The 21903-nt window shown below is 47.3% G+C and overlaps 15 non-coding genes across 15 annotated transcripts; all 15 read right to left on the reverse strand.

Annotated features, from left to right (window-relative positions):
- Positions 1-3441: 3441 nt before the first annotated feature.
- On the reverse strand, positions 3442-3513 carry TRNAP-AGG (transfer RNA proline (anticodon AGG)). Its single transcript has one exon. It is a non-coding gene; the product is annotated as a tRNA-Pro (tRNA).
- A 441-nt stretch (positions 3514-3954) lies between these two features.
- TRNAV-UAC (transfer RNA valine (anticodon UAC)) lies at positions 3955-4027 on the reverse strand. The gene has a single exon. It is a non-coding gene; the product is annotated as a tRNA-Val (tRNA).
- Positions 4028-9118: 5091 nt separating this feature from the next.
- TRNAP-AGG (transfer RNA proline (anticodon AGG)) lies at positions 9119-9190 on the reverse strand. The gene has a single exon. It is a non-coding gene; the product is annotated as a tRNA-Pro (tRNA).
- Positions 9191-9631: 441 nt separating this feature from the next.
- Positions 9632-9704, reverse strand: TRNAV-UAC (transfer RNA valine (anticodon UAC)). The gene has a single exon. It is a non-coding gene; the product is annotated as a tRNA-Val (tRNA).
- A 385-nt stretch (positions 9705-10089) lies between these two features.
- On the reverse strand, positions 10090-10161 carry TRNAP-CGG (transfer RNA proline (anticodon CGG)). The gene has a single exon. It is a non-coding gene; the product is annotated as a tRNA-Pro (tRNA).
- Positions 10162-11957: 1796 nt separating this feature from the next.
- On the reverse strand, positions 11958-12029 carry TRNAP-AGG (transfer RNA proline (anticodon AGG)). The gene has a single exon. It is a non-coding gene; the product is annotated as a tRNA-Pro (tRNA).
- Positions 12030-12470: 441 nt separating this feature from the next.
- TRNAV-UAC (transfer RNA valine (anticodon UAC)) lies at positions 12471-12543 on the reverse strand. The gene has a single exon. It is a non-coding gene; the product is annotated as a tRNA-Val (tRNA).
- Positions 12544-12928: 385 nt separating this feature from the next.
- Positions 12929-13000, reverse strand: TRNAP-CGG (transfer RNA proline (anticodon CGG)). The gene has a single exon. It is a non-coding gene; the product is annotated as a tRNA-Pro (tRNA).
- A 1336-nt stretch (positions 13001-14336) lies between these two features.
- Positions 14337-14409, reverse strand: TRNAV-AAC (transfer RNA valine (anticodon AAC)). Its single transcript has one exon. It is a non-coding gene; the product is annotated as a tRNA-Val (tRNA).
- A 3223-nt stretch (positions 14410-17632) lies between these two features.
- TRNAP-AGG (transfer RNA proline (anticodon AGG)) lies at positions 17633-17704 on the reverse strand. Its single transcript has one exon. It is a non-coding gene; the product is annotated as a tRNA-Pro (tRNA).
- Positions 17705-18145: 441 nt separating this feature from the next.
- TRNAV-UAC (transfer RNA valine (anticodon UAC)) lies at positions 18146-18218 on the reverse strand. Its single transcript has one exon. It is a non-coding gene; the product is annotated as a tRNA-Val (tRNA).
- Positions 18219-18602: 384 nt separating this feature from the next.
- TRNAP-CGG (transfer RNA proline (anticodon CGG)) lies at positions 18603-18674 on the reverse strand. The gene has a single exon. It is a non-coding gene; the product is annotated as a tRNA-Pro (tRNA).
- A 1327-nt stretch (positions 18675-20001) lies between these two features.
- TRNAV-AAC (transfer RNA valine (anticodon AAC)) lies at positions 20002-20074 on the reverse strand. The gene has a single exon. It is a non-coding gene; the product is annotated as a tRNA-Val (tRNA).
- An 898-nt stretch (positions 20075-20972) lies between these two features.
- TRNAV-UAC (transfer RNA valine (anticodon UAC)) lies at positions 20973-21045 on the reverse strand. Its single transcript has one exon. It is a non-coding gene; the product is annotated as a tRNA-Val (tRNA).
- Positions 21046-21429: 384 nt separating this feature from the next.
- TRNAP-CGG (transfer RNA proline (anticodon CGG)) lies at positions 21430-21501 on the reverse strand. The gene has a single exon. It is a non-coding gene; the product is annotated as a tRNA-Pro (tRNA).
- Positions 21502-21903: the final 402 nt, after the last annotated feature.

A 21903-nucleotide genomic window follows, 5' to 3' on the forward strand; every position in this document is an offset into this window, starting at 1 on the left:
TGATGGATGCGGATTACTTTGTTTCGTCTTGCAAAAGTAAAGGAAGTTTCCCACGGCTCGCTGGGTTCAAGGACCGCCTCTTCTTAAGCTTGCATTGAGATAATAAGGTTTTAGAGGGTGCACATAAAAGCAGCTCATGCACAGTGTTTCTGCCCGGTCTCGAACCTGGGACCTTTCGCGTGTTAGGCGAACGTGATGACCACTACACTACAGAAACTCACTTGCTGTGTTTTACTGTTAGAGCAAGGTTCCTCTCAAGGATTTTCTCTACTTCTATTCTGCTGTATCAGCAGCCACTCAGAAAGCGAGGAGCAAGTGTGAAAACTGCAGAGATATCAGCCAACATGCTTGCAATTAGACGTATTAAAAATTGACTTATGCATGCATCGACAGACAAATATCTGATGCCTAAATGCCAGCAAGTACAGCTTGGGAAAGCATCACCTGGGACACACACAGACTAAGCATGAAGGCAGAAAAAGCATGGTGATCCATGTTTCTTATGAGGTTCAAAATATTTTGTGCAACAATGCGGCGAGTGTAATGAGAAATAGTCAGGCATTGTGAGCTTTGAGTAGGATTCGTATGTTTACCTCTGAAAAAGGGCTGGTCCGGGATTTGAACCCGGGACCTCTCGCACCCTAAGCGAGAATCATACCCCTAGACCAACGAGCCTAGGCACACAAGAGTCGCCTTTCGCACCGGCTCCGGGGGTTATTGGCAGTGAGTTAGTGAATGCTTCACCCAAAGCAAGCAACTGCACATGCTGCTCTCTTCTGCAATATGGTTGCTGTCTTTTCCATGGCCGTCATCGAACAAGAAATGAAAATGCCTCTATCCTTCAGACATTTTGTTTGTTCTAGGTGTATGCTCTCGGTGAGGTCAATAAAACCATTTCTGCTCTCATGCCTTGCTTTCATGAAGTAGGCCCAACCTTCAGTACACAAGGACGTGCAAACGAATAGCGCAAACTATCGTCACTTCTCTTTTTGAGCTGTCACTGATGCCCCTGGAGCACAGTACGTCACGCTGGTGAGGGATAGACAGCTTCCATTATCTCAGCTTTCCTATAAGTTGAGAGAGTAAATGCAAACTGTGTGAAAAACAGAAAGCTGCTGTTTCTGGCCGGTCTCGAACCAGGGACCTTTCGCGTGTAAAGCAAACGTGATAACCACTACACTACAGAAACAGACACTCTTGCAGGAATCTTCTTGGCATGTAGTGGGCTGGAATGCACAGACCAAGGGCCAATGTCCATGAAGCTCAAAGTTGGACCCTCCTTACCCGATCTCTTTCTTTGGAAGAAAGGAACGAGGACCACTTTTATTCCAAAAGGCGATTTTAAAACCATACCTGAAACCACACTAGAAAAACACTTTGCATTTAATTTTCCTACACTGATGGTCCACCCCAGAAAAGCAGTTGCAAAGAAGTCCGGCACTGAAATTCTATACGCCAAAAGTGGGAAATAGCGTAGAGGGAAAGGAACTTTCTCACCATACACGGCGTCTTATAGCATTGAAAAGAAGAAATGGCCCTATATAATAAGCAGCCTAAAAATAATTCCACAGCATGGGCTCGTCCGGGATTTGAACCCGGGACTTCTCGCACCCGAAGCGAGAATCATAACCCTAGACCAACGAGCCTGATTCCCCAGTCGGCATTTTAAGCAATTTCTTATGCGTCTTTCAGAAACAAAGTAGGGCTATTTGGCTGCTCTCTCTCTATGTGAACCACACAAAGTCATGTTTTCTCTCAAGGTGTTGTTTTTTTCACTCTTGCAAGGAAGGGATCAGTCGATAGCCTAGCTGCCAGAGAGCAGAAAAAAGGCGCTGATGAGAACTGCAGGCACTTTCTGGCACTTGTACTCCTCTGCAAGTCCTGGACACTTGCCCCATAGACTTCCACCCCAGATGCAAGGGAGGGCCTGCCAATTCTTGCTCCTAAGACAGAGGCATTTGATTCTTGGATTCAAACACGCTCACTCAGCGCTCGATCAGGCTCGATCAAGCGAGATTTATATGAGTGGCTCGCAGGACTGAAACACTCACCTGGGAGCCCCAGGGTGGCTGAATTCCCAGTATGGCCATTTTGGGCAAGTCACCTCCTTTCCTCCTGCCTCAATCTAGAATTGGCTGCAAATCACAAGATAGAGTTCAATGTCCGTGTGTACTGCCTACTCCCAGCTACCTCTCTGTCGTCCTTATGTAAATTAAAATTCGCAAGGGGGGACCAATGACAATCTGCTCCTCCCACATAACCAGGAAGCCCTGTTGAACATGTCTGCCTGTGTTGTTGCAGGGACAGTGCCTTCTCTGCCCAAAAGGTGGCAGGAGAGCCTCACAACAAAGATGGGATCAACTGCTTGATGAGAAACCAGCACGGCAGTTTGTGTGATGGAGTGCAAATTTAACGGAAGGTGTGCCTGAGGTGTCCCTTCCAGGAATACATGGAATTGTGATTGAGGGCCCAGCCTGATCGTGGGTGGATTTCTCATCATATGTTACAGGTCCGTGCAAAGATTGTGGTGTGTGGGGAATGCACTGCAAAAAACAGGACGATTTAAGGGTGTAAAAGAAGCCTGTCAGAAGTGGGATTTGAACCCACGCCTCCATGAGGAGACCAGAAGTCTCAGTTGCACTGAAGATCAAGCTCTCTTGCATCTGGCGCCTTAGACCACTCGGCTATCCTGACAGCCCTGGGTGTGCACAGATCTGACTCTTCTGACTGCACCTGCCAATGTTTGCACTTACAACGTTCACAGCAATGTCACAAGTGTAAAGACCCCACAATGCAACATGGCATGACAAAAAAAAAGCTAGGCACAAGAGCGACCACTGATGGATGCGGATTACTTTGTTTCGTCTTGCAAAAGTAAAGGAAGTTTCCCACGGCTCGCTGGGTTCAAGGACCGCCTCTTCTTAAGCTTGCATTGAGATAATAAGGTTTTAGAGGGTGCACATAAAAGCAGCTCATGCACAGTGTTTCTGCCCGGTCTCGAACCTGGGACCTTTCGCGTGTTAGGCGAACGTGATGACCACTACACTACAGAAACTCACTTGCTGTGTTTTACTGTTAGAGCAAGGTTCCTCTCAAGGATTCTCTCTACTTCTATTCTGCTGTATCAGCAGCCACTCAGAAAGCGAGGAGCAAGTGTGAAAACTGCAGAGATATCAGCCAACATGCTTGCAATTAGACGTATTAAAAATTGACTTATGCATGCATCGACAGACAAATATCTGATGCCTAAATGCCAGCAAGTACAGCTTGGGAATGCATCACCTGGGACACACACAGACTAAGCATGAAGGCAGAAAAAGAATGGTGATCCATGTTTCTTATGAGGTTCAAAATATTTTGTGCAACAATGCGGGGAGTGTAATGAGAAATAGTCAGGCATTGTGAGTTGTGAGTAGGATTCGTATGTTTACCTCTGAAAAAGGGCTCGTCCGGGATTTGAACCCGGGACCTCTCACACCCTAAGCGAGAATCATACCCCTAGACCAACGAGCCGAGGCACACAAGAGTCGCCTTTCGCACCGGCTCCGGGGGTTATTGGCAGCGAGTTAGTGAATGCTTCACCCAAAGCAAGCAACTGCACATGCTGCTCTCTTCTGCAATATGGTTGCTGTCTTTTCCATGGCCGTCATCGAACAAGAAATGAAAATGCCTCTATCCTTCAGACATTTTGTTTGTTCTAGGTGTATGCTCTCGGTGAGGTCAATAAAACCATTTCTGCTCTCATGCCTTGCTTTCATGAAGTAGGCCCAACCTTCAGTACACAAGGACGTGCAAACGAATAGCGCAAACTATCGTCACTTCTCTTTTTGAGCTGTCACTGATGCCCCTGGAGCACAGTACGTCACGCTGGTGAGGGATAGACAGCTTCCATTATCTCAGCTTTCCTATAAGTTGAGAGAGTAAATGCAAACTGTGTGAAAAACAGAAAGCTGCTGTTTCTGCCCGGTCTCGAACCAGGGACCTTTCGCGTGTAAAGCGAACGTGATAACCACTACACTACAGAAACAGACACGCTTGCAGGAATCTTCTTGGCATGTAGTGGGCTGGAATGAACAGACCAAGGGCCAATGTCCATGAAGCTCAAAGTTGGACCCTCCTTACCCGATCTCTTTCTTTGGAAGAAAGGAACGAGGACCACTTTTATTCCAAAAGGCGATTTTAAAACCATACCTGAAACCACACTAGAAAAACACTTTGCATTTAATTTTCCTACACTGAGGGTCCACCCCAGAAAAGCAGTTGCAAAGAAGTCCGGCACTGAAATTCTATACGCCAAAAGTGGGAAATAGCGTAGAGGGAAAGGAACTTTCTCACCATACACGGCGTCTTATAGCATTGAAAAGAAGAAATGGCCCTATATAATAAGCAGCCTAAAAATAATTCCACAGCATGGGCTCGTCCGGGATTTGAACCCGGGACCTCTCGCACCCGAAGCGAGAATCATAACCCTAGACCAACGAGCCTGATTCCCCAGTAGGCATTTTAAGCAATTTCTTATGCGTCTTTCAGAAACAAAGTAGGGCTATTTGGCTGCTCTCTCTCTATGTGAACCACACAAAGTCATGTTTTCTCTCAAGGTGTTGTTTTTTTCACTCTTGCAAGGAAGGGATCAGTCGATAGCCTAGCTGCCAGAGAGCAGAAAAAAGGCGCTGATGAGAACTGCAGGCACTTTCTGGCACTTGTACTCCTCTGCAAGTCCTGGACACTTGCCCCATAGACTTCCACCCCAGATGCAAGGGAGGGCCTGCCAATTCTTGCTCCTAAGACAGAGGCATTTGATTCTTGGATTCAAACACGCTCACTCAGCGCTCGATCAGGCTCGATCAAGCGAGATTTATATGAGTGGCTCGCAGGACTGAAACACTCACCTGGGAGCCCCAGGGTGGCTGAATTCCCAGTATGGCCATTTTTGGGCAAGTCACCTCCTTTCCTCCTGCCTCAATCTAGAATTGGCTGCAAATCACAAGATAGAGTTCAATGTCCGTGTGTACTGCCTACTCCCAGCTACCTCTCTGTCGTCCTTATGTAAATTAAAATTCGCAAGGGGGGACCAATGACAATCTGCTCCTCCCACATAACCAGGAAGCCCTGTTGAACATGTCTGCCTGTGTTGTTGCAGGGACAGTGCCTTCTCCGCCCAAAAGGTGGCAGGAGAGCCTCACAACAAAGATGGGATCAACTGCTTGATGAGAAACCAGCACGGCAGTTTGTGTGATGGAGTGCAAATTTAACGGAAGGTGTGCCTGAGGTGTCCCTTCCAGGAATACATGGAATTGTGATTGAGGGCCCAGCCTGATCGTGGGTGGATTTCTCATCATATGTTACAGGTCCGTGCAAAGATTGTGGTGTGTGGGGAATGCACTGCAAAAAACAGGACGATTTAAGGGTGTAAAAGAAGCCTGTCAGAAGTGGGATTTGAACCCACGCCTCCATGAGGAGACCAGAAGTCTCAGTTGCACTGAAGATCAAGCTCTCTTGCATCTGGCGCCTTAGACCACTCGGCTATCCTGACAGCCCTGGGTGTGCACAGATCTGACTCTTCTGACTGCACCTGCCAATGTTTGCACTTACAACGTTCACAGCAATGTCACAAGTGTAAAGACCCCACAATGCAACATGGCATGACAAAAGAAAAGCTAGGCACAAGAGCGACCACTGATGGATGCGGATTACTTTGTTTCGTCTTGCAAAAGTAAAGGAAGTTTCCCACGGCTCGCTGGGTTCAAGGACCGCCTCTTCTTAAGCTTGCATTGAGATAATAAGGTTTTAGAGGGTGCACATAAAAGCAGCTCATGCACAGTGTTTCTGCCCGGTCTCGAACCTGGGACCTTTCGCGTGTTAGGCGAACGTGATGACCACTACACTACAGAAACTCACTTGCTGTGTTTTACTGTTAGAGCAAGGTTCCTCTCAAGGATTTTCTCTACTTCTATTCTGCTGTATCAGCAGCCACTCAGAAAGCGAGGAGCAAGTGTGAAAACTGCAGAGATATCAGCCAACATGCTTGCAATTAGACGTATTAAAAATTGACTTATGCATGCATCGACAGACAAATATCTGATGCCTAAATGCCAGCAAGTACAGCTTGGGAAAGCATCACCTGGGACACACACAGACTAAGCATGAAGGCAGAAAAAGCATGGTGATCCATGTTTCTTATGAGGTTCAAAATATTTTGTGCAACAATGCGGCGAGTGTAATGAGAAATAGTCAGGCATTGTGAGCTTTGAGTAGGATTCGTATGTTTACCTCTGAAAAAGGGCTGGTCCGGGATTTGAACCCGGGACCTCTCGCACCCTAAGCGAGAATCATACCCCTAGACCAACGAGCCTAGGCACACAAGAGTCGCCTTTCGCACCGGCTCCGGGGGTTATTGGCAGTGAGTTAGTGAATGCTTCACCCAAAGCAAGCAACTGCACATGCTGCTCTCTTCTGCAATATGGTTGCTGTCTTTTCCATGGCCGTCATCGAACAAGAAATGAAAATGCCTCTATCCTTCAGACATTTTGTTTGTTCTAGGTGTATGCTCTCGGTGAGGTCAATAAAACCATTTCTGCTCTCATGCCTTGCTTTCATGAAGTAGGCCCAACCTTCAGTACACAAGGACGTGCAAACGAATAGCGCAAACTATCGTCACTTCTCTATTTGAGCTGTCACTGATGCCCCTGGAGCACAGTACGTCACGCTGGTGAGGGATAGACAGCTTCCATTATCTCAGCTTTCCTATAAGTTGAGAGAGTAAATGCAAACTGTGTGAAAAACAGAAAGCTGCTGTTTCTGGCCGGTCTCGAACCAGGGACCTTTCGCGTGTAAAGCAAACGTGATAACCACTACACTACAGAAACAGACACGCTTGCAGGAATCTTCTTGGCATGTAGTGGGCTGGAATGCACAGACCAAGGGCCAATGTCCATGAAGCTCAAAGTTGGACCCTCCTTACCCGATCTCTTTCTTTGGAAGAAAGGAACGAGGACCACTTTTATTCCAAAAGGCGATTTTAAAACCATACCTGAAACCACACTAGAAAAACACTTTGCATTTAATTTTCCTACACTGATGGTCCACCCCAGAAAAGCAGTTGCAAAGAAGTCCGGCACTGAAATTCTATACGCCAAAAGTGGGAAATAGCGTAGAGGGAAAGGAACTTTCTCACCATACACGGCGTCTTATAGCATTGAAAAGAAGAAATGGCCCTATATAATAAGCAGCCTAAAAATAATTCCACAGCATGGGCTCGTCCGGGATTTGAACCCGGGACTTCTCGCACCCGAAGCGAGAATCATAACCCTAGAGCAACGAGGCTGATTCCCCAGTCGGCATTTTAAGCAATTTCTTATGCGTCTTTCAGAAACAAAGTAGGGCTATTTGGCTGCTCTCTCTCTATGTGAACCACACAAAGTCATGTTTTCTCTCAAGGTGTTGTTTTTTTCACTCTTGCAAGGAAGGGATCAGTCGATAGCCTAGCTGCCAGAGAGCAGAAAAAAGGCGCTGATGAGAACTGCAGGCACTTTCTGGCACTTGTACTCCTCTGCAAGTCCTGGACACTTGCCCCATAGACTTCCACCCCAGATGCAAGGGAGGGCCTGCCAATTCTTGCTCCTAAGACAGAGGCATTTGATTCTTGGATTCAAACACGCTCACTCAGCGCTCGATCAGGCTCGATCAAGCGAGATTTATATGAGTGGCTCGCAGGACTGAAACACTCACCTGGGAGCCCCAGGGTGGCTGAATTCCCAGTATGGCCATTTTGGGCAAGTCACCTCCTTTCCTCCTGCCTCAATCTAGAATTGGCTGCAAATCACAAGATAGAGTTCAATGTCCGTGTGTACTGCCTACTCCCAGCTACCTCTCTGTCGTCCTTATGTAAATTAAAATTCGCAAGGGGGGACCAATGACAATCTGCTCCTCCCACATAACCAGGAAGCCCTGTTGAACATGTCTGCCTGTGTTGTTGCAGGGACAGTGCCTTCTCCGCCCAAAAGGTGGCAGGAGAGCCTCACAACAAAGATGGGATCAACTGCTTGATGAGAAACCAGCACGGCAGTTTGTGTGATGGAGTGCAAATTTAACGGAAGGTGTGCCTGAGGTGTCCCTTCCAGGAATACATGGAATTGTGATTGAGGGCCCAGCCTGATCGTGGGTGGATTTCTCATCATATGTTACAGGTCCGTGCAAAGATTGTGGTGTGTGGGGAATGCACTGCAAAAAACAGGACGATTTAAGGGTGTAAAAGAAGCCTGTCAGAAGTGGGATTTGAACCCACGCCTCCATGAGGAGACCAGAAGTCTCAGTTGCACTGAAGATCAAGCTCTCTTGCATCTGGCGCCTTAGACCACTCGGCTATCCTGACAGCCCTGGGTGTGCACAGATCTGACTCTTCTGACTGCACCTGCCAATGTTTGCACTTACAACGTTCACAGCAATGTCACAAGTGTAAAGACCCCACAATGCAACATGGCATGACAAAAAAAAAGCTAGGCACAAGAGCGACCACTGATGGATGCGGATTACTTTGTTTCGTCTTGCAAAAGTAAAGGAAGTTTCCCACGGCTCGCTGGGTTCAAGGACCGCCTCTTCTTAAGCTTGCATTGAGATAATAAGGTTTTAGAGGGTGCACATAAAAGCAGCTCATGCACAGTGTTTCTGCCCGGTCTCGAACCTGGGACCTTTCGCGTGTTAGGCGAACGTGATGACCACTACACTACAGAAACTCACTTGCTGTGTTTTACTGTTAGAGCAAGGTTCCTCTCAAGGATTCTCTCTACTTCTATTCTGCTGTATCAGCAGCCACTCAGAAAGCGAGGAGCAAGTGTGAAAACTGCAGAGATATCAGCCAACATGCTTGCAATTAGACGTATTAAAAATTGACTTATGCATGCATCGACAGACAAATATCTGATGCCTAAATGCCAGCAAGTACAGCTTGGGAATGCATCACCTGGGACACACACAGACTAAGCATGAAGGCAGAAAAAGAATGGTGATCCATGTTTCTTATGAGGTTCAAAATATTTTGTGCAACAATGCGGGGAGTGTAATGAGAAATAGTCAGGCATTGTGAGTTGTGAGTAGGATTCGTATGTTTACCTCTGAAAAAGGGCTCGTCCGGGATTTGAACCCGGGACCTCTCACACCCTAAGCGAGAATCATACCCCTAGACCAACGAGCCGAGGCACACAAGAGTCGCCTTTCGCACCGGCTCCGGGGGTTATTGGCAGCGAGTTAGTGAATGCTTCACCCAAAGCAAGCAACTGCACATGCTGCTCTCTTCTGCAATATGGTTGCTGTCTTTTCCATGGCCGTCATCGAACAAGAAATGAAAATGCCTCTATCCTTCAGACATTTTGTTTGTTCTAGGTGTATGCTCTCGGTGAGGTCAATAAAACCATTTCTGCTCTCATGCCTTGCTTTCATGAAGTAGGCCCAACCTTCAGTACACAAGGACGTGCAAACGAATAGCGCAAACTATCGTCACTTCTCTTTTTGAGCTGTCACTGATGCCCCTGGAGCACAGTACGTCACGCTGGTGAGGGATAGACAGCTTCCATTATCTCAGCTTTCCTATAAGTTGAGAGAGTAAATGCAAACTGTGTGAAAAACAGAAAGCTGCTGTTTCTGCCCGGTCTCGAACCAGGGACCTTTCGCGTGTAAAGCGAACGTGATAACCACTACACTACAGAAACAGACACGCTTGCAGGAATCTTCTTGGCATGTAGTGGGCTGGAATGAACAGACCAAGGGCCAATGTCCATGAAGCTCAAAGTTGGACCCTCCTTACCCGATCTCTTTCTTTGGAAGAAAGGAACGAGGACCACTTTTATTCCAAAAGGCGATTTTAAAACCATACCTGAAACCACACTAGAAAAACACTTTGCATTTAATTTTCCTACACTGAGGGTCCACCCCAGAAAAGCAGTTGCAAAGAAGTCCGGCACTGAAATTCTATACGCCAAAAGTGGGAAATAGCGTAGAGGGAAAGGAACTTTCTCACCATACACGGCGTCTGATAGCATTGAAAAGAAGAAATGGCCCTATATAATAAGCAGCCTAAAAATAATTCCACAGCATGGGCTCGTCCGGGATTTGAACCCGGGACCTCTCGCACCCGAAGCGAGAATCATACCCCTAGACCAACGAGCCTGATTCCCCAGTTGCCATTTTAAGCAATTTCTGATGCGTCTTTCAGAAACAAAGCAGGGCTATTTGGCTGCTCTCTCTCTATCTGAACCACACAAAGTCATGTTTTCTCTCAAGGTGTTGTTTTTTTCACTCTTGCAAGGAAGGGATCAGTCGATAGCCTAGCTGCCAGAGAGCAGAAAAAAGGCGCTGATGAGAACTGCAGGCACTTTCTGGCACTTGTACTCCTCTGCAAGTCCTGGACACTTGCCCCATAGACTTCCACCCCAGATGCAAGGGAGGGCCTGCCAATTCTTGCTCCTAAGACAGAGGCATTTGATTCTTGGATTCAAACACACTCACTCAGCGCTCGATCAGGCTCGATCAAGCGAGATTTATATGAGTGGCTCGCAGGACTGAAACACTCACCTGGGAGCCCCAGGGTGGCTGAATTCCCAGTATGGCCATTTTTGGGCAAGTCACCTCCTTTCCTCCTGCCTCAATCTAGAATTGGCTGCAAATCACAAGATAGAGTTCAATGTCCGTGTGTACTGCCTACTCCCAGCTACCTCTCTGTCGTCCTTATGCAAATTAAAATTCGCAAGGGGGGACCAATGACAATCTGCTCCTCCCACATAACCAGGAAGCCCTGTTGAACATGTCTGCCTGTGTTGTTGCAGGGACAGTGCCTTCTCCGCCCAAAAGGTGGCAGGAGAGCCTCACAACAAAGATGGGATCAACTGCTTGATGAGAAACCAGCACGGCAGTTTGTGTGATGGAGTGCAAATTTAACGGAAGGTGTGCCTGAGGTGTCCCTTCCAGGAATACATGGAATTGTGATTGAGGGCCCAGCCTGATCGTGGGTGGATTTCTCATCATATGTTACAGGTCCGTGCAAAGATTGTGGTGTGTGGGGAATGCACTGCAAAAAACAGGACGATTTAAGGGTGTAAAAGAAGCCTGTCAGAAGTGGGATTTGAACCCACACCTCCATGAGGAGACCAGAAGTCTCAGTTGCACTGAAGATCAAGCTCTCTTGCATCTGGCGCCTTAGACCACTCGGCTATCCTGACAGCCCTGGGTGTGCACAGATCTGACTCTTCTGACTGCACCTGCCAATGTTTGCACTTACAACGTTCACAGCAATGTCACAAGTGTAAAGACCCCACAATGCAACATGGCATGACAAAAGAAAAGCTAGGCACAAGAGCGACCACTGATGGATGCGGATTACTTTGTTTCGTCTTGCAAAAGTAAAGGAAGTTTCCCACGGCTCGCTGGGTTCAAGGACCGCCTCTTCTTAAGCTTGCATTGAGATAATAAGGTTTTAGAGGGTGCACATAAAAGCAGCTCATGCACAGTGTTTCTGCCCGGTCTCGAACCTGGGACCTTTCGCGTGTTAGGCGAACGTGATGACCACTACACTACAGAAACTCACTTGCTGTGTTTTACTGTTAGAGCAAGGTTCCTCTCAAGGATTTTCTCTACTTCTATTCTGCTGTATCAGCAGCCACTCAGAAAGCGAGGAGCAAGTGTGAAAACTGCAGAGATATCAGCCAACATGCTTGCAATTAGACGTATTAAAAATTGACTTATGCATGCATCGACAGACAAATATCTGATGCCTAAATGCCAGCAAGTACAGCTTGGGAAAGCATCACCTGGGACACACACAGACTAAGCATGAAGGCAGAAAAAGCATGGTGATCCATGTTTCTTATGAGGTTCAAAATATTTTGTGCAACAATGCGGGGAGTGTAATGAGAAATAGTCAGGCATTGTGAGTTGTGAGTAGGATTCGTATGTTTACCTCTGAAAAAGGGCTCGTCCGGGATTTGAACCCGGGACCTCTCGCACCCTAAGCGAGAATCATACCCCTAGACCAACGAGCCGAGGCACACAAGAGTCGCCTTTCGCACCGGCTCCGGGGGTTATTGGCAGCGAGTTAGTGAATGCTTCACCCAAAGCAAGCAACTGCACATGCTGCTCTCTTCTGCAATATGGTTGCTGTCTTTTCCATGGCCGTCATCGAACAAGAAATGAAAATGCCTCTATCCTTCAGACATTTTGTTTGTTCTAGGTGTATGCTCTCGGTGAGGTCAATAAAACCATTTCTGCTCTCATGCCTTGCTTTCATGAAGTAGGCCCAACCTTCAGTACACAAGGACGTGCAAACGAATAGCGCAAACTATCGTCACTTCTCTTTTTGAGCTGTCACTGATGCCCCTGGAGCACAGTACGTCACGCTGGTGAGGGATAGACAGCTTCCATTATCTCAGCTTTCCTATAAGTTGAGAGAGTAAATGCAAACTGTGTGAAAAACAGAAAGCTGCTGTTTCTGCCCGGTCTCGAACCAGGGACCTTTCGCGTGTAAAGCGAACGTGATAACCACTACACTACAGAAACAGACACGCTTGCAGGAATCTTCTTGGCATGTAGTGGGCTGGAATGAACAGACCAAGGGCCAATGTCCATGAAGCTCAAAGTTGGACCCTCCTTACCCGATCTCTTTCTTTGGAAGAAAGGAACGAGGACCACTTTTATTCCAAAAGGCGATTTTAAAACCATACCTGAAACCACACTAGAAAAACACTTTGCATTTAATTTTCCTACACTGATGGTCCACCCCAGAAAAGCAGTTGCAAAGAAGTCCGGCACTGAAATTCTATACGCCAAAAGTGGGAAATAGCGTAGAGGGAAAGGAACTTTCTCACCATACACGGCGTCTTATAGCATTGAAAAGATGAAATGGCCCTATATAATAAGCAGCCTAAAAATAATTCCACAGCATGGGCTCGTCCGGGATTTGAACCCGGGACCTCTCGCACCCGAAGCGAGAATCATACCCCTAGACCAACGAGCCTGATTCCCCAGTCGGCATTTTAAGCAATTTCTGATGCGTCTTTCAGAAACAAAGCAGGGCTATTTGGCTGCTCTCTCTCTATGTGAACCACACAAAGTCATGTTTTCTCTCAAGGTGTTGTTTTTTCACTCTTGCAAGGAAGGGATCAGTCGATATCCTTGCTGCCAGAGAGCAGAAAAAAGGCGCTGATGAGAACTGCAGGCACTTTCTGGCACTTGTACTCCTCTGCAAGTCCTGGACACTTGCCCCATGGACTTCCACCCCAGATGCAAGGGAGGGCCTGCCAATTCTTGCTCCTAAGACAGAGGCATTTGATTCTTGGATTCAAACACGCTCACTCAGCGCTCGATCAGGCTCGATCAGGCGAGATTTATATGAGTGGCTCGCAGGACTGAAACACTCACCTGGGAGCCCCAGGGTGGCTGAATTCCCAGTATGGCCATTTTTGGGCAAGTCACCTCCTTTCCTCCTGCCTCAATCTAGAATTGGCTGCAAATCACAAGATAGAGTTCAATGTCCGTGTGTACTGCCTACTCCCAGCTACCTCTCTGTCGTCCTTATGTAAATTAAAATTCGCAAGGGGGGACCAATGACAATCTGCTCCTCCCACATAACCAGGAAGCCCTGTTGAACATGTCTGCCTGTGTTGTTGCAGGGACAGTGCCTTCTCCGCCCAAAAGGTGGCAGGAGAGCCTCACAACAAAGATGGGATCAACTGCTTAATGAGAAACCAGCACGGCAGTTTGTGTGATGGAGTGCAAATGTAACGGAAGGTGTGCCTGAGGTGTCCCTTCCAGGAATACATGGAATTGTGATTGAGGGCCCAGCCTGATCGTTGGTGGATTTCTCGTCATATGTTACAGGTCCGTGCAATGATTGTGGTGTGTGGGGAATGCACTGCAAAAAACAGGACGATTTAAGGGTGTAAAAGAAACCTGTCAGAAGTGGGATTTGAACCCACGCCTCCATGAGGAGACCAGAAGTCTCAGTTGCACTGAAGATCAAGCTCTCTTGAGTCTGGCACCTTAGACCACTCAGCCATCCTGACAGCCCTGGGTGTGCACAGATCTGACTCTTCTGACTGCACCTGCCAATGTTTGCACTTACAACGTTCACAGCAATGTCACAAGTGTAAAGACCCCACAATACAACATGGCATGACAAAAAAAAAGCTAGGCCCAAGAGCGACCACTGATGGATGCGGATTACTTTGTTTCGTCTTGCAAAAGAAAAGGAAGTTTCCCACGGCTCGCTGGGTTCAAGGACCGCCTCTTCTTAAGCTTGCATTGAGATAATAAGGTTTTAGAGGGTGCACATAAAAGCAGCTCATGCACAGTGTTTCTGCCCGGTCTCGAACCAGGGACCTTTCGCGTGTTAGGCGAACGTGATGACCACTACACTACAGAAACTCACTTGCTGTGTTTTACTGTTAGAGCAAGGTTCCTCTCAAGGATTCTCTCTACTTCTATTCTGCTGTATCAGCAGCCACTCAGAAAGCGAGGAGCAAGTGTGAAAACTGCAGAGATATCAGCCACATGCTTGCAATTAGACGTATTAAAATTGACTTATGCAGGCATCGACAGACAAATATCTGATGCCTAAATGCCAGCAAGTACAGCTTGGGAAAGCATCACCTGGGACACACACAGACTAAGCATGAAGGCAGAAAAAGCATGGTGATCCATGTTTCTTATGAGGTTCAAAATATTTTGTGCAACAATGCGGCGAGTGTAATGAGAAATAGTCAGGCATTGTGAGCTTTGAGTAGGATTCGTATGTTTACCTCTGAAAAAGGGCTGGTCCGGGATTTGAACCCGGGACCTCTCGCACCCTAAGCGAGAATCATACCCCTAGACCAACGAGCCTAGGCACACAAGAGTCGCCTTTCGCACCGGCTCCGGGGGTTATTGGCAGTGAGTTAGTGAATGCTTCACCCAAAGCAAGCAACTGCACATGCTGCTCTCTTCTGCAATATGGTTGCTGTCTTTTCCATGGCCGTCATCGAACAAGAAATGAAAATGCCTCTATCCTTCAGACATTTTGTTTGTTCTAGGTGTATGCTCTCGGTGAGGTCAATAAAACCATTTCTGCTCTCATGCCTTGCTTTCATGAAGTAGGCCCAACCTTCAGTACACAAGGACGTGCAAACGAATAGCGCAAACTATCGTCACTTCTCTTTTTGAGCTGTCACTGATGCCCCTGGAGCACAGTACGTCACGCTGGTGAGGGATAGACAGCTTCCATTATCTCAGCTTTCCTATAAGTTGAGAGAGTAAATGCAAACTGTGTGAAAAACAGAAAGCTGCTGTTTCTGCCCGGTCTCGAACCAGGGACTTTTCGTGTGTAAAGCGAACGTGATAACCACTACACTACAGAAACAGACACGCTTGCAGGAATCTTCTTGGCATGTAGTGGGCTGGAATGCACAGACCAAGGGCCAATGTCCATAAAGCTCAAAGTTGGACCCTCCTTACCCGATCTCTTTCTTTGGAAGAAAGGAACGAGGACCACTTTTATTCCAAAAGGCGATTTTAAAACCATACCTGAAACCACACTAGAAAAACACTTTGCATTTAATTTTCCTACACTGATGGTCCACCCCAGAAAAGCAGTTGCAAAGAAGTCCGGCACTGAAATTCTATACGCCAAAAGTGGGAAATAGCGTAGAGGGAAAGGAACTTTCTCACCATACACGGCGTCTTATAGCATTGAAAAGAAGAAATGGCCCTATATAATAAGCAGCCTAAAAATAATACCACAGCATGGGCTCGTCCGGGATTTGAACCCGGGACCTCTCGCACCCGAAGCAAGAATCATAACCCTAGACCAACGAGCCTGATTCCCCAGTCGGCATTTTAAGCAATTTCTTATGCGTCTTTCAGAAACAAAGCAGGCCTATTTGGCTGCTCTCTCTCTATGTGAACCACACAAAGTCATGTTTTCTCTCAAGGTGTTGTTTTTTTCACTCTTGCAAGGAAGGGATCAGTCGATAGCCTAGCTGCCAGAGAGCAGAAAAAAGGCGCTGATGAGAACTGCAGGCACTTTCTGGCACTTGTACTCCTCTGCAAGTCCTGGACACTTGCCCCATAGACTTCCACCCCAGATGCAAGGGAGGGCCTGCGAATTCTTGCTCCTAAGACAGAGGCATTTGATTCTTGGATTCAAACACGCTCACTCAGCGCTCGATCAGGCTCGATCAAGCGAGATTTATATGAGTGGCTCGCAGGACTGAAACACTCACCTGGGAGCCCCAGGGTGGCTGAATTCCCAGTATGGCCATTTTTGGGCAAGTCACCTCCTTTCCTCCTGCCTCAATCTAGAATTGGCTGCAAATCACAAGATAGAGTTCAATGTCCGTGTGTACTGCCTACTCCCAGCTACCTCTCTGTCGTCCTTATGTAAATTAAAATTCGCAAGGGGGGACCAATGACAATCTGCTCCTCCCACATAACCAGGAAGCCCTGTTGAACATGTCTGCCTGTGTTGTTGCAGGGACAGTGCCTTCTCCGCCCAAAAGGTGGTAGGAGAGCCTCACAACAAAGATGGGATCAACTGCTTAATGAGAAACCAGCACGGCAGTTTGTGTGATGGAGTGCAAATTTAACGGAAGGTGTGCCTGAGGTGTCCCTTCCAGGAATACATGGAATTGTGATTGAGGGCCCAGCCTGATCGTTGGTGGATTTCTCGTCATATGTTACAGGTCCGTGCAATGATTGTGGTGTGTGGGGAATGCACTGCAAAAAACAGGACGATTTAAGGGTGTAAAAAAAACATGTCAGAAGTGGGATTTGAACCCACGCCTCCATGAGGAGACCAGAAGTCTCAGTTGCACTGAAGATCAAGCTCTCTTGAATCTGGCACCTTAGACCACTCAGCCATCCTGACAGCGCTGGGTGTGCACAGATCTGACTCTTCTGACTGCACCTGCCAATGTTTGCACTTACAACGTTCACAGCAATGTCACAAGTGTAAAGACCCCACAATGCAACATGGCATGACAAAAAAAAAGCTAGGCACAAGAGCGACCACTGATGGATGCGGATTACTTTGTTTCGTCTTGCAAAAGTAAAGGAAGTTTCCCACGGCTCGCTGGGTTCAAGGACCGCCTCTTCTTAAGCTTGCATTGAGATAATAAGGTTTTAGAGGGTGCACATAAAAGCAGCTCATGCACAGTGTTTCTGCCCGGTCTCGAACCTGGGACCTTTCGCGTGTTAGGCGAACGTGATGACCACTACACTACAGAAACTCACTTGCTGTGTTTTACTGTTAGAGCAAGGTTCCTCTCAAGGATTCTCTCTACTTCTATTCTGCTGTATCAGCAGCCACTCAGAAAGCGAGGAGCAAGTGTGAAAACTGCAGAGATATCAGCCAACATGCTTGCAATTAGACGTATTAAAAATTGACTTATGCATGCATCGACAGACAAATATCTGATGCCTAAATGCCAGCAAGTACAGCTTGGGAAAGCATCACCTGGGACACACACAGACTAAGCATGAAGGCAGAAAAAGCATGGTGATCCATGTTTCTTATGAGGTTCAAAATATTTTGTGCAACAATGCGGCGAGTGTAATGAGAAATGGTCAGGCATTGTGAGTTTTGAGTAGGATTCGTATGTTTACCTCTGAAAAAGGGCTCGTCCGGGATTTGAACCCGGGACCTCTCGCACCCTAAGCGAGAATCATACCCCTAGACCAACGAGCCGAGGCACACAAGAGTCGCCTTTCGCACCGGCTCCGGGGGTTATTGGCAGCGAGTTAGTGAATGCTTCACCCAAAGCAAGCAACTGCACATGCTGCTCTCTTCTGCAATATGGTTGCTGTCTTTTCCATGGCCGTCATCGAACAAGAAATGAAAATGCCTCTATCCTTCAGACATTTTGTTTGTTCTAGGTGTATGCTCTCGGTGAGGTCAATAAAACCATTTCTGCTCTCATGCCTTGCTTTCATGAAGTAGGCCCAACCTTCAGTACACAAGGACGTGCAAACGAATAGCGCAAACTATCGTCACTTCTCTTTTTGAGCTGTCACTGATGCCCCTGGAGCACAGTACGTCACGCTGGTGAGGGATAGACAGCTTCCATTATCTCAGCTTTCCTATAAGTTGAGAGAGTAAATGCAAACTGTGTGAAAAACAGAAAGTTGCTGTTTCTGCCCGGTCTCGAACCAGGGACCTTTCGCGTGTAAAGCGAACGTGATAACCACTACACTACAGAAACAGACACGCTTGCAGGAATCTTCTTGGCATGTAGTGGGCTGGAATGCACAGACCAAGGGCCAATGTCCATGAAGCTCAAAGTTGGACCCTCCTTACCCGATCTCTTTCTTTGGAAGAAAGGAACGAGGACCACTTTTATTCCAAAAGGCGATTTTAAAACCATACCTGAAACCACACTAGAAAAACACTTTGCATTAGTTTTCCTACACTGATGGTCCACCCCAGAAAAGCAGTTGCAAAGAAGTCCGGCACTGAAATTCTATACGCCAAAAGTGGGAAATAGCGTAGAGGGAAAGGAACTTTCTCACCATACACGGCGTCTTATAGCATTGAAAAGAAGAAATGGCCCTATATAATAAGCAGCCTAAAAATAATTCCACAGCATGGGCTCGTCCGGGATTTGAACCCGGGACCTCTCGCACCCGAAGCGAGAATCATACCCCTAGACCAACGAGCCTGATTCCCCAGTCGGCATTTTAAGCAATTTCTGATGCGTCTTTCAGAAACAAAGCAGGGCTATTTGGCTGCTCTCTCTCTATGTGAACCACACAAAGTCATGTTTTCTCTCAAGGTGTTGTTTTTTTCACTCTTGCAAGGAAGGGATCAGTCGATATCCTAGCTGCCAGAGAGCAGCAAAAAAGGCGCTGATGAGAACTGCAGGCACTTTCTGGCACTTGTACTCCTCTGCAAGTCCTGGATGGACTTCCACCCCAGATGCAAGGGAGGGCCTGCCAATTCTTGCTCCTAAGACAGAGGCATTTGATTCTTGGATTCAAACACGCTCAGTCAGCGCTCGATCAGGCTCGATCAGGCGAGATTTATATGAGTGGCTCGCAGGACTGAAACACTCACCTGGGAGCCCCAGGGTGGCTGAATTCCCAGTATGGCCATTTTTGGGCAAGTCACCTCCTTTCCTCCTGCCTCAATCTAGAATTGGCTGCAAATCACAAGATAGAGTTCAATGTCCGTGTGTACTGCCTACTCCCAGCTACCTCTCTGTCGTCCTTATGTAAATTAAAATTCGCAAGGGGGGACCAATGACAATCTGCTCCTCCCACATAACCAGGAAGCCCTGTTGAACATGTCTGCCTGTGTTGTTGCAGGGACAGTGCCTTCTCCGCCCAAAAGGTGGCAGGAGAGCCTCACAACAAAGATGGGATCAACTGCTTAATGAGAAACCAGCACGGCAGTTTGTGTGATGGAGTGCAAATTTAACGGAAGGTGTGCCTGAGGTGTCCCTTCCAGGAATACATGGAATTGTGATTGAGGGCCCAGCCTGATCGTTGGTGGATTTCTCGTCATATGTTACAGGTCCGTGCAATGATTGTGGTGTGTGGGGAATGCACTGCAAAAAACAGGACGATTTAAGGGTGTAAAAGAAACCTGTCAGAAGTGGGATTTGAACCCACGCCTCCATGAGGAGACCAGAAGTCTCAGTTGCACTGAAGATCAAGCTCTCTTGAGTCTGGCACCTTAGACCACTCAGCCATCCTGACAGCCCTGGGTGTGCACAGATCTGACTCTTCTGACTGCACCTGCCAATGTTTGCACTTACAACGTTCACAGCAATGTCACAAGTGTAAAGACCCCACAATACAACATGGCATGACAAAAAAAAAGCTAGGCCCAAGAGCGACCACTGATGGATGCGGATTACTTTGTTTCGTCTTGCAAAAGAAAAGGAAGTTTCCCACGGCTCGCTGGGTTCAAGGACCGCCTCTTCTTAAGCTTGCATTGAGATAATAAGGTTTTAGAGGGTGCACATAAAAGCAGCTCATGCACAGTGTTTCTGCCCGGTCTCGAACCGGGGACCTTTCGCGTGTTAGGCGAACGTGATGACCACTACACTACAGAAACTCACTTGCTGTGTTTTACTGTTAGAGCAAGGTTCCTCTCAAGGATTCTCTCTACTTCTATTCTGCTGTATCAGCAGCCACTCAGAAAGCGAGGAGCAAGTATGAAAACTGCAGAGATATCAGCCAACATGCTTGCAATTAGACGTATTAAAATTGACTTATGCAGGCATCGACAGACAAATATCTGATGCCTAAATGCCAGCAAGTACAGCTTGGGAAAGCATCACCTGGGACACACACAGACTAAGCATGAAGGCAGAAAAAGCATGGTGATCCATGTTTCTTATGAGGTTCAAAATATTTTGTGCAACAATGCGGCGAGTGTAATGAGAAATAGTCAGGCATTGTGAGCTTTGAGTAGGATTCGTATGTTTACCTCTGAAAAAGGGCTGGTCCGGGATTTGAACCCGGGACCTCTCGCACCCTAAGCGAGAATCATACCCCTAGACCAACGAGCCTAGGCACACAAGAGTCGCCTTTCGCACCGGCTCCGGGGGTTATTGGCAGTGAGTTAGTGAATGCTTCACCCAAAGCAAGCAACTGCACATGCTGCTCTCTTCTGCAATATGGTTGCTGTCTTTTCCATGGCCGTCATCGAACAAGAAATGAAAATGCCTCTATCCTTCAGACATTTTGTTTGTTCTAGGTGTATGCTCTCGGTGAGGTCAATAAAACCATTTCTGCTCTCATGCCTTGCTTTCATGAAGTAGGCCCAACCTTCAGTACACAAGGACGTGCAAACGAATAGCGCAAACTATCGTCACTTCTCTTTTTGAGCTGTCACTGATGCCCCTGGAGCACAGTACGTCACGCTGGTGAGGGATAGACAGCTTCCATTATCTCAGCTTTCCTATAAGTTGAGAGAGTAAATGCAAACTGTGTGAAAAACAGAAAGCTGCTGTTTCTGCCCGGTCTCGAACCAGGGACCTTTCGCGTGTAAAGCGAACGTGATAACCACTACACTACAGAAACAGACACGCTTGCAGGAATCTTCTTGGCATGTAGTGGGCTGGAATGCACAGACCAAGGGCCAATGTCCATGAAGCTCAAAGTTGGACCCTCCTTACCCGATCTCTTTCTTTGGAAGAAAGGAACGAGGACCACTTTTATTCCAAAAGGCGATTTTAAAACCATACCTGAAACCACACTAGAAAAACACTTTGCATTAGTTTTCCTACACTGATGGTCCACCCCAGAAAAGCAGTTGCAAAGAAGTCCGGCACTGAAATTCTATACGCCAAAAGTGGGAAATAGCGTAGAGGGAAAGGAACTTTCTCACCATACACGGCGTCTTATAGCATTGAAAAGAAGAAATGGCCCTATATAATAAGCAGCCTAAAAATAATTCCACAGCATGGGCTCGTCCGGGATTTGAACCCGGGACCTCTCGCACCCGAAGCGAGAATCATACCCCTAGACCAACGAGCCTGATTCCCCAGTCGGCATTTTAAGCAATTTCTGATGCGTCTTTCAGAAACAAAGCAGGGCTATTTGGCTGCTCTCTCTCTATGTGAACCACACAAAGTCATGTTTTCTCTCAAGGTGTTGTTTTTTCACTCTTGCAAGGAAGGGATCAGTCGATATCCTTGCTGCCAGAGAGCAGAAAAAAGGCGCTGATGAGAACTGCAGGCACTTTCTGGCACTTGTACTCCTCTGCAAGTCCTGGACACTTGCCCCATGGACTTCCACCCCAGATGCAAGGGAGGGCCTGCCAATTCTTGCTCCTAAGACAGAGGCATTTGATTCTTGGATTCAAACACGCTCACTCAGCGCTCGATCAGGCTCGATCAGGCGAGATTTATATGAGTGGCTCGCAGGACTGAAACACTC

This window comes from Triturus cristatus, chromosome 10 (genome assembly GCF_964204655.1).
Source record: "Triturus cristatus chromosome 10, aTriCri1.1, whole genome shotgun sequence".
Taxonomy (NCBI): Eukaryota; Metazoa; Chordata; class Amphibia; order Caudata; family Salamandridae; genus Triturus; species Triturus cristatus.